Consider the following 15273-nt stretch of genomic DNA (forward strand, 5'->3'; position numbering starts at 1 on the left):
CAGATAATCACTGGTATATATATCTCACTCCTCTGCTCCGTGTTATCACTTCTGAAATCTACATTGTATCTCCATGTTACTTGCAATGCTCTGCAGCTAATCACTGGTATATATATCTCATTTATCTACGTTGTTTAATCCATGATACTTTAAGGTCATCACATTTACTTTAACAGTTTATGATTAGTGTTGAGTCACCCCCGTAGTGTTCGAATTCGGTTCGGTTCGTCGAACACACGTATGTTTGCCGAACTGTTCGTCGAACACCTTCGAACACCATTAAAACCAATGGCAGGCAAACAAAAACACATAGAAATACATAGAAAACACCTTCAAAGGTGTCCAAAAGCTGACAAACTGATCAGAAGACACAACTAACACATGGAAAAGTGACAAGTAGTGTTGAGCATTCCGATACTGAAATATCGGGTATCGGCCGATATTCGCAGTATCGGAATTCCGATACTTAATTCCGATACTTTTACAATATCGTATACCGGAATCGTAAGTTCCCATAATGCAATGAGCCAGTTTCATTTTATTCAGCCAATGAGGATCCTAAGAAGTGTGGGCACATCCTGTTAGGCATGTAGGCATCTTAACTAATGGCATGGCTGTGATTGGCTGCTGAAATGATGTCATGATGCATTATAAAAGCCGCCGCCGCCATTTTCAGCTCACTCTGCTGTGAATTCAGTTAGGGATAGGACGCTGTTGTTCTGAGGGACCGTTTTAGCTACCTATTTGGTCTATTCTACTTTACCCAAGCTACTTTATAAATCGCTGTGCCTTGCAGCGCTAGTGCACAGTTCTTTGTGCTGTTCACCGCTGTCTGCAAGGTCTGTGTGTGTGAGTGCAGCTCACGCTGTAGTGTGTGCTTCAGCCACGTCTGGTTGTAGTGCACTCAGTGTGTGTCACTGCCTCATACATTGTCCTTTTTTGCTAATTCATAATTTTTCCTGATATCTCCTATTAGTGTGGTGGGTCCATCCGTATTCAGCTAAATTGGATCCAAACACACTATATAGGAGTAGATAGAGAATTTTTTTTTGTCTTGCAGTGCTAGTGCACAGTGCTCTGCATCTGTACTGTTCACCGCTTTCTGCAAGGTCTCTCTGTGTGAGTGCAGCTCACCCTGTAGTGTGTGCTTCAACCACGTCTGGTTGTAATGCACTCAGTGTGTGTCACTGCCTCATACATTGTCCTTTTTTGCCAATTCATAATTTTTCCTGATATCTCCTATTAGTGTGGTGGTTCCATCCGTATTCAGCTAAATTGGTTACAAACACACTATATAGGAGTAGATAGAGAATTTTTTTTGTCTTGCAGCGCTAGTGCACAGTGCTCTGCATCTGTACTGTTCACCGCTGTCTGCAAGGTCTGGTGTGTGAGTGCAGCTCACCCTGTAGTGTGTGCTTCAGCCACGTCTGGTTGTAGTGCACTCAGTGTGTGTCACTGCCTCATACATTGTCCTTTATTGCCAATTCATAATTTTTCCTGATATCTCCTATTAGTGTGGTGGTTTCATCCGTATTCAGCTAAATTGGTTCCAAACACACTATATAGGAGTAGATAGAGACATTTTTTTGGTCTTGCAGCGCTAGTGCACAGTGCTCTGCATCTGCACTGTTCACCGCTGTCTGCAAGGTCTGTGTGTGTGAGTGCAGCTCACCCTGTAGTGTGTGTTTCAGCCAAGTCTGGTTGTAGTGCACTCAGTGTGTTTCACTGCCTCATACATTGTCCTTTTTTGCTAATTCATAATTTTTCCGGATTTCTCCTTTTAGTGTGGTGGTTCCATCCTTATTCAGCTACATTGGTTCCAAACACACTATAGGAGTAGATAGAGGAGCCTTTCTGCAGCATTGTGCCCTGCAGCCCCAGCCAGATTAGTATTAGCCTATTTTTTGTAGCCTCATCTATTGCATTGTAGGTTACCTTCCTACATTGTAATAGCTACAAAAAGTTTGTGATACTATCGGTATTACATCTTTGGGCACATCCAGTGTTTTTTTGTGACAAAGAAAACCTAAATAAAGTTCACCAAACATTCCACTTTACAGTTGTGTAGGCCACATTAGCTCATATTAAAGTCTAGTCCACACTTTATAAAATTTCTTATACCTGTTAGCAGCTGTTCAGGAATAAGCACACTAAGCCCTTAGTACTTTTCTGCCTATTTTTATCAGTCTATCAAGATGAAGAAGGCAGGGAGTAAGGCATGTGGTTGTGGGCGTGGGCGTGGAGTTTCTGCAGGGAGAGGATGTGAGGATTCTGTGCCGGCAGGGAGAAGACGTGGGGATTCTGTGCCTGCTGCGGGCACCAGTGACTCAGCATCCCACAGTTTTACCAGGGAACAGTCCTTTATGCGCAGCTTTGTAGGAGCTAGCTGTACCCCACTGCTGCAGGAGATCCAAACTGAAGTCGTTGTCGGATGGATGGCAGTTAACGCATCGACTTCAATTAGTTCTAGATCCTCTCAGCTCCTGAGCACTGAAGAGCACCCATCTGTCTCTTCACCACCTGCCAAATTGGCCAGGCAGTAAGAGAGCCCTGGACAGGAGCCATCTCTACTTCTGTTCTCTGAATCTCTTGGCTTGGAAAGAGGGGGCCAGCCAAGCTGAATTCGAGAATTTGAAGAAGAGGTAGTATGCAGTGATGCGCAACCGTTTTGTCTCTCTGAATCTGAAGAGGAGGGTGGGCCAGTGCCTATGGTCAGCAGCACACCTCAGTACGCATCTGATGATGAGACTCAGGTGCCACTTTCTGGTGCGTACTGTGCTGTCAAGACTACCCAGGAGAAGCAGTTGTTTGAAGAGGGTGGTGTAGATGATGAGGTCCTTGACCCATCATGGCGTGAGGGACAGGAAGGTGGTGGGAGCAGCTCTGAGGAAGAGATTCCCCGAACGGCCCAAAAAGAAGGGAGAGGGAGAGGGAGGGGGCAGACTTGGTTGCCTGTAGCCTCCACTTCGGCACCCATTAGGAGCATGGCTGTTCCAAAATCCAAAGCGGGCGCTCCCAAGACTTGCAGTGCCTGGTCCTTTTTTGACACAGTTGCAGATGACATTTGCTTTGTCAAATGCAAGCTGTATAATCAGAAGGTGAAAAGAGGGAAAAGTGTCAGCAACCTCAATACCACAAATATGTGGAAACATGTGCGGACCAAGCACGTGGTGGAGTTACAAAAACATACTGAAGACCTAGGCCAACCTACAGCGCCACCTACCACCTCTTCAGCTCGTGTTGTAGCCTCTTCCTCCAGCTCACACGCAGCTGGTTTGGCTTCCTCACAGGATCGCCATGGAAGAATCTCTGGCACTGTTGTACAAAGACACAGTGTAATTCCACCCACAGCACCACTTTCCCAGTCATCCTCACACTCCCAGGCCAGTCTACAGCCATCGTTAGCACAGGCATGGGAGAAAAGGCGCCCATACTCGCCAAACCACCCCCGAGCACAGGCTCTGAATGCTGGCATTGCTAAACTACTGGCCCTTGAAATCCTATCATTCAGGCTGGTGGAGACTGACACCTTCCGTAACTTTATGGCATTGGCAGTCCCACAATACAACGTGCCCAGCCGCTTTTATTTCAGCAGGCAAGCCGTCCTTGCCCTGCAACAGCATGTGGCGGGAAAAATTAAACATGCACTACAAAACGCCGTCAGTAGCAAGGTCCACCTGACCACCGATGCGTGGACCAGTAAGCATGGACAGGGACGATACCTTTCCCTCACTGCCCATTGGGTAAATGTTGTGGAACCGGGTACAGATCTTGAGAGTGGCGCTGTACGTGATCTGCCAACTCCAAGGATTGCAGGAATCCAGTCTGTACACATTGACTCCTCCTCATACTCCAGTTCCTGTGAATCAGCGCTGCAGGAGCTGTCACTGTCTACCTCCACATTGACCCGTGAACGGGTTACCTGTTATGATGACCAATATGAGCACAGCCGTGGCCAAACGTCAACAGGCCGTATTAAAATTAATTTCTTTCGTGAATCGAAGCCACACAGCGCAGGAGCTCTGGAATGCCATCAAGCAGCAGAGTGACGTGTGGTTTGTGCCAGCGAATCTCCAGCCAGGCATGGTAGTGTGTGACAATGGCCAAAATCTGGTGGCAGCTATGGGCCTAGGCAACCTCACTCACAGCCCATGTCTGGCACATGTGCTCAACTTGGTCGTGCAGAGTTTTTTTAGGGACTATCCGGATCTTAATGCACTGCTTCACAAGGTCCGCATAGATTGCGCTCACTTGTGGCGTTCCAGCAACGCAAGATCGCGCATTGCAGCTCTGCAGCGCCGATTACGCCTTCCGGAACATTGCATCATATGTGACCTACCCACCAGGTGGAATTCAACGTTACATATGTTGGAGAGGTTGTGTGAGCAGCAGGCAGCAGTAATGGAGTACCAGTTGCAGCAGGCGCAAACAAGTCGCAGTGCGCGCCGTTCACACTTCACCACCACTGAGTGGGCCTCTATGAAGGACATTTGCCACGTTTTGCGTGCCTTCGATTATTCCACACGGATGGCGAGTGCAGATGATGCACTAGTCAGCATGACTATCCCCCTTATCTGCCTGCTTGAAAAAACACTGCACTAAGGGACGAGGTTTTGGAAGAGGTGGAGGATGAGGAGTCACAAATGCCATCTGCTTCTCTACAGTCTGCGCAACGTGGTTCCTCACAAAGGCCTAGGCAGGGGACACTTTGTGAGGAGGATGAGGAGGTGTCAAGGGAGGAGGAAGACATCTGTCCAGAGGAGGGAGGTACACAATGCTCTAGTAGTCAGTATCTAGAGCGAGGGTGGGGTGAGGCAGAGCAGGCAGAGATCACGCCTCAAGCAGGGGACAGCGTTTCTTGGCCAGTTGGCAATCAGCAGCACATGGTTGATTTCATGCTGCAGTGCCTGAGAAACGACCGCCGCATCGCCCACATTCTCAACACGGCTGATTATTGGGTGTCCACCCTCCTAGATCCTCGCTACCGGGACAACTTACAAAGCCTCATAACACCGTTGAACCGGGAGCGTAAAATGCGGGAGTACCAAGACGCACTGGTGCATTCCATCATGTTCTCCATTCCAACCGAGAGCAGTGCTGCCAGTGCTTTACAAAGCAGCTCAGTGCGTCGAGGCAGTGGAGGAAGCTCTGCAAAAGAGGGAGCAGAAGCAGCGCCTCAGCACAAGGCAAGACCAGTATGGCCCAAATGTGGCAAAGTTTTGTGTCCCCACCGCCACAAATGTCTACACCATCACAGACGGCTCCAGTCAGCAGGAGGCAACGTTTCCGTCAGATGGTGACAGACTACATGTCTTGCCCTCTCAGTGTACTCCCAGACGGCTTTTCTTCCTTCAAGTTTTGGGTCTCTAAGCTGGATATATGGCCAGAGCTTAGCCAGTATGCATTGGAGGTGATAGCTTGCCCTGCTGCTAATGAATTATTGGAACGCATCTTTAGTGCCGCAGGTGTTGTACTAACAGACCGTCGCATGCAACTATCCTCCGATAACGTTGACCGGCTTACTTTTCTCTAAATGAACAAGGCCTGGATCTCGCATGAAATTGCCAGTCCTCTTCCAGAATAAATAACTGGTTGGCAACAGTATTCAGGTCCCCTGTTGTGTTCATGTTTCTACCACCTGAACTGTAATCCCTGAGCTCCAACACTGCCAGTTGCTGCTCAGATGTGCTGTCTGCACAGTCAACACTTGCTGTCGTGTTATTGGGGTTCAGTAACGTCAGCTGCTCCCCTGCTGTGCGGACGGCAATTTCTTCTGCTCTGTCCACATTCACACTACTACAGATTTTAAAGTTGCTCCAATTACACCTCTGGCTGCTCTGTTTTCAGTATTATCCCGGAGCTCCAACACCGCCAGTTGGCGCTCGGAAGTGCTGTCTGCACAGTCAACACTTGCTGCCGTGTTATTGGGGATCAGTAACGTCAGCTGTTCCCCTGCTGTGCGGATGGCAATTTCTCCTACTCTGTCCTCATTCTCACTACTACAGATTTTAAAGTTGCTCCAATTACACCTCTGGCTCCTCTGTTTTCAGTATTATCCCTGAGCTCCAACACCGCCAGTTGGCGCTCAGAAGTGCTGTCTGCACAGTCAACACTTGCTGCCCTGTTATTGGGGTTCAGTAACGTCAGCTGATCCCCAGCTGTGTGTCCGGCAAATTCTCTTGCTTTGTCCACATCCACTGTACTACAGATTTTAAAGTTGCTCCAATTACACCTATGGCTCCTCTGTTTTTAGTATTTACCCTGGGCTCCAATACTGCTAGTTGCTGCTCAGAAGTGCCGTCTGCACAGTCAACGCTTGCTCCAGTGTTATTGGGGTTCAGTAATGTCAGCTGATCCCCATCTGTGTGTCCGGCAAATTCTCCTGCTTTGTCCACATCCACTGTACTACTGATTTAAAACTTTCTCCAATTACACCTCTGGCTCCTCTGTATTTAGTATTTACCCTGTGCTCCAATACCGCTAGTTGCTGCTCAGAAGTGCCGTCTGCACAGTCAATGCTTGCTCCAGTGTTATTGGTTTTCAGTAACGTCAGCTGATCCCCAGCTGTGTGTCCGGCAAATTCTCCTGCTTTGTCCACATCCACTGTACTACTGATTTAAAACTTGCTCCAATTACACCTCTGGCTCCTCTGTTTTTAGTATTTACCCTGGGCTCCAATACCGCTAGTTGCTGCTCAGAAGTGCCGTCTGCACAGTCAACGCTTGCTCCAGTGTTATTGGGGTTCAGTAACGTCAACTGATCCCCAGCTGTGTGTCCGGCAAATTCTCCTGCTTTGTCCACATCCACTGTACTACTGATTTAAAACTTGCTCCAATTACACCTCTGGCTCCTCTGTTTTTAGTATTTACCCTGGGCTCCAATACGGCTAGTTGCTGCTCAGAAGTGCCGTCTGCAGAGTCAACGCTTGCTCCAGTGTGATTGGGTTTCAGTAACGTCAGCTGATCCCCTGCTGTGTGTCCGGCAAATTCTCCTGCTCTCTCCACATTCACACTACTACAGATTTTAAAGTTGCTCCAATTACGCCTCTGGCTCCACTCTGTTTTTAGTATTTACGCTGGGCTCCAGCACCGCCAGCTGTTTCCCAGCAGTGTCTTTGGCACGGGTACTCCCTCCTGCTCAGCCTGGTTCCAGCACACCAGCTGTTTCCGGGTAGTGTCAACGTCACTATGCCTCCAATGCGTTGTCCTGTCGTGTTGTGGTCGGGTTAGCCGACTCTTTGGTGCCTGCAGTTTAGGTGACTCCTATGTGGGCTGCAGGATCTGGCAATGAAGGCTGGTTCCATAGTGACAATAGGACAAGCACCCCCTGTAGGACTGTGGGATTCGGTAACTGTGGCCAGCTCGCAGCCTTGCAACTTTTCTTTTCATGGGTACCTTCTGCTATCCATCCGAGTTCCAGTACCGTCAGCTGGTTCTCGGCAGTGACTTTGGCTTAGGTGCATCCTTCTCGGCATCCAAGTTCCACCAATGTCTGCTGGTCCTTGGTAGTGCTTTCTGGCACAGGTACCTCCTGCTTAGTAGAGATGAGCGTTGTTCTACTCGAACTGTTCGCCAATCTCAAATTCGAGCTGTTTTGGGCGGTGTTCGAGCCGTTCGGCGAACACGAACGATTTGAGAAAAATTTGGCTGTTCGAGGTTATGTTCGATAACTAATCGTGCACCAAAATCATAACTGGATTTTTTCTCAGTAATGATGAAAATTAATGTTAATACGCAGTTTGAGTGTACAGCGGGGTGGGGGGAGGGGCAGGGGATGGATCTCTGCAGGAATAATGAAGATCTCCATTTTTTTTTTCTCTTTCCCGCATTTACAGTGGGGAGGTGCAATCTGTCAGCCTATCAGCAGCGCACACATGGAGCGAAGTGCTTTTTTCACACAAGCAAGGACATGTGTCATTGGCAGTGTATGTCACATGTCCTTGCCCTATAAGACCAAGCCATTTCCCCGTCGCCACCATTTTCTCACTGCTGCAGCTGCGTGTTAGACGGCACCGCTGTTGCTGTGTGCGCTATACCTTGTTAATTTCAAGCTAATTTTCGCACAAATCTACAGATAGCTTGGGAGTAGGGAATAGTTGTGATTGCAGTCCTTTTAAGGACTAGGTTACAGCATTTCCTACGACTTTTATCAGGCAGGTCTGTGCTCTTAAATAGATAGATTGTGGGAGTAAAGACTAATTGTAATTGCAGTCCTTTTCAGGACTAGGTTACATCAGTTCCTATCAGTTTTTGCCAGGCAGGTCTGTGCCAGTGCTGTGCAAGTTTTTTTCACAGCATTTGGCTGAATCTAGCAAAGCTAATCCTTTTTGGCCTATTGCAGAGTGTGATAGTCAGTGGAGTAGCCTATCTGTGTTGCAAGATATACCACCTGTGTATAGAATACCAATTTTTTTACTGCACCTAGTGAAGTAAAATCTTATGGGCATAGCATCATTCTATTAGTCCATCTATACTGACCTCCATCAGGTTGCAAATTGAATATAATTTTTTTCTGCATCTAGCTCTGAAAAAATATTTGGGCTTCTAGCTGTGTGTGGGAGTTGTTCTATTAGTCCATCTATACAGACCTCCATCAGGTTGCAAACTGAATATAATTTTTTTCTGCATCAACCTCTGAAAAAATATTTGGGCTTCTAGCTGTGTGTGGGACTTGTTCTATTAGTCCATCTATACTGACCTCCATCGGGTTGCAAACTGAAAATAATTTTTTGTCTGCATCTAGCTCTGAAAAAATATTTGGCCTTCTAGCAGTGTGTGGGACTTTCTCTATTAGTCCATCTATACTGACCTCCATCAGGTTGCAAATTAAAAATAATTTTTATCTGCATCTACCTCTGAAAAAATATTTGGGCTTCTAGCTGTGTGTGGGACTTGTTCTATTAGTCCATCTATACTGACCTCCATCAGGTTGCAAACTGAATATAATTTTTTTCTGCATCTACCTCTGAAAAAATATTTGGGCTTCTAGCTGTGTGCGGGACTTTCTCTATTAGTCCATCTATACTGACCTCCATCAGGTTGCAAATTAAAAATAATTTTTGGTCTGTATCTAGCTCTGAAAAAATCTTTGGCCTTCTAGCAGTGTGTGGGACTTTCTCTATTAGTCCATCTATACTGACCTCCATCAGGTTGCAAACTGAATATATTTTTTTTCTGCATCTACCTCTGAAAAAATATTGGGTTTCTAGCTGTGTGTGGGACTTGTTCTATTAATCCATCTATACAGACCTCCATCAGGTTGCAAACTGAATATAATTGTTTTCTGCATCTACCTCTGAAAAAATATATGGGCTTCTAGCTGTGTGTGGGACTTGTTCTATTAGTCCATCTATACTGACCTCCATCAGGTTGCAAACTGAAAATAATATTTTGTCTGCATCTAGCTCTGAAAAAATATTTGGCCTTCTAGCAGTGTGTGGGACTTTCTCTATTAGTCCATCTATACTGACCTCCATCAGGTGGCAAATTAAAAATAATTTTTTGTCTGCATCTAGCTCTGAAAAAATATTTGGCCTTCTAGAAGTGTGTGGGACTTTCTCTATTAGTCCATCTATACTGACCTCCATCAGGTTGCAAACTGAATATATTTTTTTTCTGCATCTACCTCTGAAAAAATATTGGGCTTCTAGCTGTTTGTGGGACTTGTTCTTTTAATCCATCTATACAGACCTCCATCAGGTTGCAAACTGAATATAATTTTTTTCTGCATCTAACTCTAAAAAAATATTTGGGCTTCTAGCTGTGTGTGGGACTTGTTCTATTAGTCCATCTATACTGACCTCCATCAGGTTGCAAACTGAAAATAATTTTTTGTCTGCATCTAGCTCTGAAAAAATATTTGGCCTTCTAGCAGTGTGTGGGACTTTCTCTATTAGTCCATCTATACTGACCTCCATCAGGTTGCAAATTAAAAATAATTTTTATCTGCATCTACCTCTGAAAAAATATTTGGGCTTCTAGCTGTGTGTGGGACTTGTTCTATTAGTCCATCTATACTGACCTCCATCAGGTTGCAAACTGAATATAATTTTTTTCTGCATCTAGCTCTGAAAAAATATTTGGCCTTCTAGCAGTGTGTGGGACATTCTCTATTAGTCCATCTATACTGACCTCCATCAGGTTGCAAATTAAAAATAATTTTTATCTGCATCCAGCTCTGAAAAAATATTTGGCCTTCTAGCAGTGTGTGGGACTTTCTCTATTAGTCCATCTATACTGACCTCCATCAGGTTGCAAATTAAAAATAATTTTTTGTCTGCATCTAGCTCTGAAAAAATATTTGGCCTTCTATCAGTGTGTGGGACTTTCTCTATTAGTCCATCTATACTGACCTCCATCAGGTTGCAAATTAAAAATAATTTTTATCTGCATCTACCTCTGAAAAAATATTTGGGCTTCTAGCTGTTTGTGGGACTTGTTCTATTAGTCCATCTATACTGACCTCCATCAGGTTACAAACTGAATATAATTTTTTTCTGCATCTACCTCTGAAAAAATATTTGGGCTTCTAGTTGTGTGTGGGACTTGTTCTATTAGTCCATCTATACTGACCTCCATCAGGTTGCAAACTGAAAATAATTTTTTGTCTGCATCTAGCTCTGAAAAAATATTTGGCCTTCTAGCAGTGTGTGGGACTTTCTCTATTAGTCCATCTATACTGACCTCCATCAGGTTGCAAACTGAATATAATTTTTTTCTGCATCTACCTTTGAAAAAATATTTGGCCTTCTAGCTGTGTGTGGGACTTTCTCTATTAGTCCATCTATACTGACCTCCATCAGGTTGCAAATTAAAAATAATTTTATGTCTGCGTCTATCTCTAAAAAAATATTTGGCCTTCTAGCAGTGTGTGGGACTTTCTCTATTAGTCCATCTATACTGACCTCCATCAGGTTGCAAATTAAAAATAATTTTTTGTCTGCATCTAGCTCTGAAAAAATATTTGGCCTTCTAGCAGTGTGTGGGACTTTCTCTGTTAGTCCATCTATACTGACCTCCATCAGGTTGAAAACTGAATATATTTTTTTGTCTGCATCTAGCTCTGAAAAAATATTTGGCCTTCTAGCAGTGTGTGGGACTTTCTCTATTAGTCCATCTATACTGACCTCCATCAGGTTGCAAATTAAAAATAATTTTTATCTGCATCTACCTCTGAAAAAATATTTGGGCTTCTAGCTGTGTGTGGGACTTGTTCTATTAGTCCATCTATACTGACCTCCATCAGGTTGCAAACTGAATATAATTTTTTTCTGCATCTACCTCTGAAAAAATATTTGGGCTTCTAGCTGTGTGTGGGACTTCCTCTATTAGTCCATCTATACTGACCTCCATCAGGTTGCAAATTAAAAATAATTTTTATCTGCATCTACCTCTGAAAAAATAATTGGGCTTCTAGCTGTGTGTGGGACTTGTTCTATTAGTCCATCTATACTGACCTCCATCAGGTTGCAAACTGAATATAATTTTTTTCTGCATCTAGCTCTGAAAAAATATTTGGCCTTCTAGCAGTGTGTGGGACTTTCTCTATTAGTCCATCTATACTGACCTCCATCAGGTGGCAAATTAAAAATAATTTTTATCTGCATCCAGCTCTGAAAAAATATTTGGCCTTCTAGCAGTGTGTGGGACTTTCTCTGTTAGTCCATCTATACTGACCTCTATCAGGTTGCAAATTAAAAATAATTTTTTGTCTGCATCTAGCTCTGAAAAAATATTTGGCCTTCTAGCAGTGTGTGGGACTTTCTCTATTAGTCCATCTATACTGACCTCCATCAAGTTGCAAATTAAAAATAATTTTTATCTGCATCTACCTCTGAAAAAATATTTGGGCTTCTAGCTGTGTGTGGGACTTGTTCTATTAGTCCATCTATACTGACCTCCATCAGGTTGCAAACTGAATATAATTTTTTTCTGCATCTACCTCTGAAAAAATATTTGGGCTTCTAGCTGTGTGTGGGACTTGTTCTATTAGTCCATCTATACTGACCTCCATCAGGTTGCAAACTGAAAATAATTTTTTGTCTGCATCTAGCTCTGAAAAAATATTTGGCCTTCTAGCAGTGTGTGGGACTTTCTCTATTAGTCCATCTATACTGACCTCCATCAGGTTGCAAACTGAATATAATTTTTTTCTTCATCTACCTTTGAAAAAATATTTGGCCTTCTAGCTGTGTGTGGGACTTTCTCTATTAGTCCATCTATACTGACCTCCATCAGGTTGCAAATTAAAAATAATTTTTTGTCTGCATCTATCTCTAAAAAAATATTTGGCCTTCTAGCAGTGTGTGGGACTTTCTCTATTAGTCCATCTATACTGACCTCCATCAGGTTGCAAATTAAAAATAATTTTTTGTCTGCATCTAGCTCTGAAAAAATATTTGGCCTTCTAGCAGTGTGTGGGACTTTCTCTATTAGTCCATCTATACTGACCTCCATCAGGTTGAAAACTGAATATATTTTTTTGTCTGCATCTAGCTCTGAAAAAATATTTGGCCTTCTAGCAGTGTGTGGGACTTTCTCTATTAGTCCATCTATACTGACCTCCATCAGGTTGCAAATTAAAAATGATTTTTATCTGCATCTACCTCTGAAAAAATATTTGGGCTTCTGGCTGTGTGTGGGACTTTCTCTATTAGTCCATCTATACTGACCTCCATCAGGTTGCAAATTAAAAATAATTTTTTGTCTGCATCTAGCTCTGAAAAAATATTTGGCCTTCTAGCAGTGTGTGGGACTTTCTCTATTAGTCCATCTATACTGACCTCCATCAGGTTGCAAACTGAATATATTTTTTTTCTGCATCTACCTCTGAAAAAATATTCGGCTTCTAGCTGTGTGTGGGACTTGTTCTATTAATCCATCTATACAGACCTCCATCAGGTTGCAAACTGAATATAATTTTTTTCTGCATCTACCTCTGAAAAAATATTTGGGCTTCTAGCTGTGTGTGGGACTTGTTCTATTAGTCCATCTATACTGACCTCCATCAGGTTGCAAACTGAAAATAATTTTTTGTCTGCATCTAGCTCTGAAAAAATATTTGGCCTTCTAGCAGTGTGTGGGACTTTCTCTATTAGTCATCTATACTGACCTCCATCAGGTTGCAAACTGAATATAATTTTTTTCTGCATCTACCTCTGAAAAAATATTTGGCCTTCTAGCTGTGTGTGGGACTTTCTCTATTAGTCCATCTATACTGACCTCCATCAGGTTGCAAATTAAAAATAATTTTTTGTCTACATCTAGCTCTGAAATAATATTTGGCCTTCTAGCAGTGTGTGGGACTTTCTCTATTAGTCCATCTATACTGACCTCCATCAGGTTGCAAACTGAAAATATTTTTTTGTCTGCATCTAGCTGTGAAAAAATATTTGGCCTTCTAGCAGTGTGTGGGACTTTTTCTATTAATCCATCTATACAGACCTCCATCAGGTTGCAAACTGAATATAATTTTTTTCTGCATCTACCTCTGAAAAAATATTTGGGCTTCTAGCTGTGTGTGGGACTTTCTCTATTAGTCCATCTATACTGACCTCCATCAGGTTGCAAATTGAATATAATTTTTTTCTGCATCTAACCCAGCCAATAGTTTTGGCCTAATACCACAGTTTGGCCTCTCAGCTCTGCTCGGTTCCCATCCATTGTTTTTTTGTGCAAACAACTCCAGAGTTGTGAATTAGTTAACCACCAAAATGAGTGGAAAAAGGCCTGCTGCTGGTGGAAAGGGGAATAGGCGTGTTGGGAAGGGGAAAAAAGGTTGTGTCCGTGGGGTAGGTGTTAAAGCAACAGTAACATCTGCAGAAGAAAGACCATCTTCCAGCCAAACTAAAATGTCTACTTCTTTTAGCGGACAATGTGATAAGATCCCTTTCTTACAGCCACGCCAATCGCTACAAATTCCAGATGAGGCACAAAAACAGCAGGTGCTTCAACGGATATCAAGTGCTCCTTTAAGTGGGCTCTCCTCCACATCAACTTCAACATCACAAATACTCCAGTCCTCAAAGGTGTCACCCCAATCGCACTTGCTTCCTCACAGCTCCCAAATCTCCAGCTGCCCGTCTGAGTATGAGGTAGAACAGATGGTTGAGTCTGCAGAGCTGTTTACTCATACTATAGCCTGGGAATCAGAGGTCGACTCCAGCGCTTCTGTGAATCCAGACGAGGAAATGATCTGCACTGATGCCCAGAATCTTTATGAATCGGATCCAGGACCAGACGCAGAAGGTTCTGACCATAATGTAGACCCTCATTCCCAAACTGTAACTCCTGTTGGTGGAGACAATGAGGAAGATGATGATGAGACTCAAATACCTGATTGGAGCGACAACTTTAGTTTATTGTCAGGGCAGGAACAGGTTGGCTCTGAGGATAACGGGTGTGATAACGCACAGGGTGATGATGATGAGGTTGGAGATCCCACTTACTGTCAACCCACAGTCAGCCAAGAGATGAGATCAGCAGAGGAGGTGGAGGAAGATGCTAGTGACGACGAGGTCAGGTTGCGCCTTCCTGGACAGAGACGTAGTACTGGAAGCACGTCAACAACTGCATCCTCAAACACAACTCTGCCTCTCACCACAAGTCGTGGTGGCTCTTCAGGTCGCATGGGTGCTAAGCCTTGCATAGCCTGGGCATTTTTTCAGATCGATAAAGATGACCCAACTCGTGTTATCTGTAACATTTATCAGCAAAAGCTAAGTAGAGGCCAAAAAATACATAGTTTGAGTACTTCATGCATGAACCGGCACATGGACATGAAGCATAAGTTGCAGTGGGAAGCTCAGTGTGCTACAATGCAGCCTAGCCGGCCGGGCCAACCACCGTCTGCCATATCTTGTGCATCCGCGGCCTCTTCATCCTCTGTGATTGGGGGGACAGCAGTCACACCTGTTTTGGGGCGCAGACCTGCCACCTCTTTACCCGCAACAGCCAGTGTGATTGGCAGGTCATTATTTTCTTTGGAGGTGGTAACACCAGCTGGTGTTGAGCGCTGTCCGACATTGATAGCACCACCTTTGGATCAAGGCAACCTAACATGTCCGCCTGCATCTTCCTCACAGACCGGCAGTTTTTCGGGGACACCCTTCTCAACCCTGTCTAAGCACAACAGCCAGCCCTCGGTCCCTCAGATGTGGACAAGTAAAAGACCATTTCCTCCTAGCCATGAGAAAGCTAAGAGGTAGAATTTCACCATCTGCAAGCTCTTGGCTACAGAAATGCTGCCTTTCCGCCTGGTGGACACAGAGGATTT

General features: G+C 44.3%; 1 protein-coding gene across 1 annotated transcript in view; it reads left to right on the forward strand.

Annotated features, from left to right (window-relative positions):
* The window catches only part of LOC141155418 (uncharacterized), an 86836-nt gene that overhangs the window by 10031 nt on the left and 61532 nt on the right, over window positions 1-15273 (forward strand). The window lies entirely within an intron of this gene.

Source organism: Phyllobates terribilis, unplaced genomic scaffold, assembly GCF_046119375.1.
Source record: "Phyllobates terribilis strain yellow unplaced genomic scaffold, ASM4611937v1 Scaffold_7__3_contigs__length_470593459, whole genome shotgun sequence".
Classification (NCBI taxonomy): domain Eukaryota; kingdom Metazoa; phylum Chordata; class Amphibia; order Anura; family Dendrobatidae; genus Phyllobates; species Phyllobates terribilis.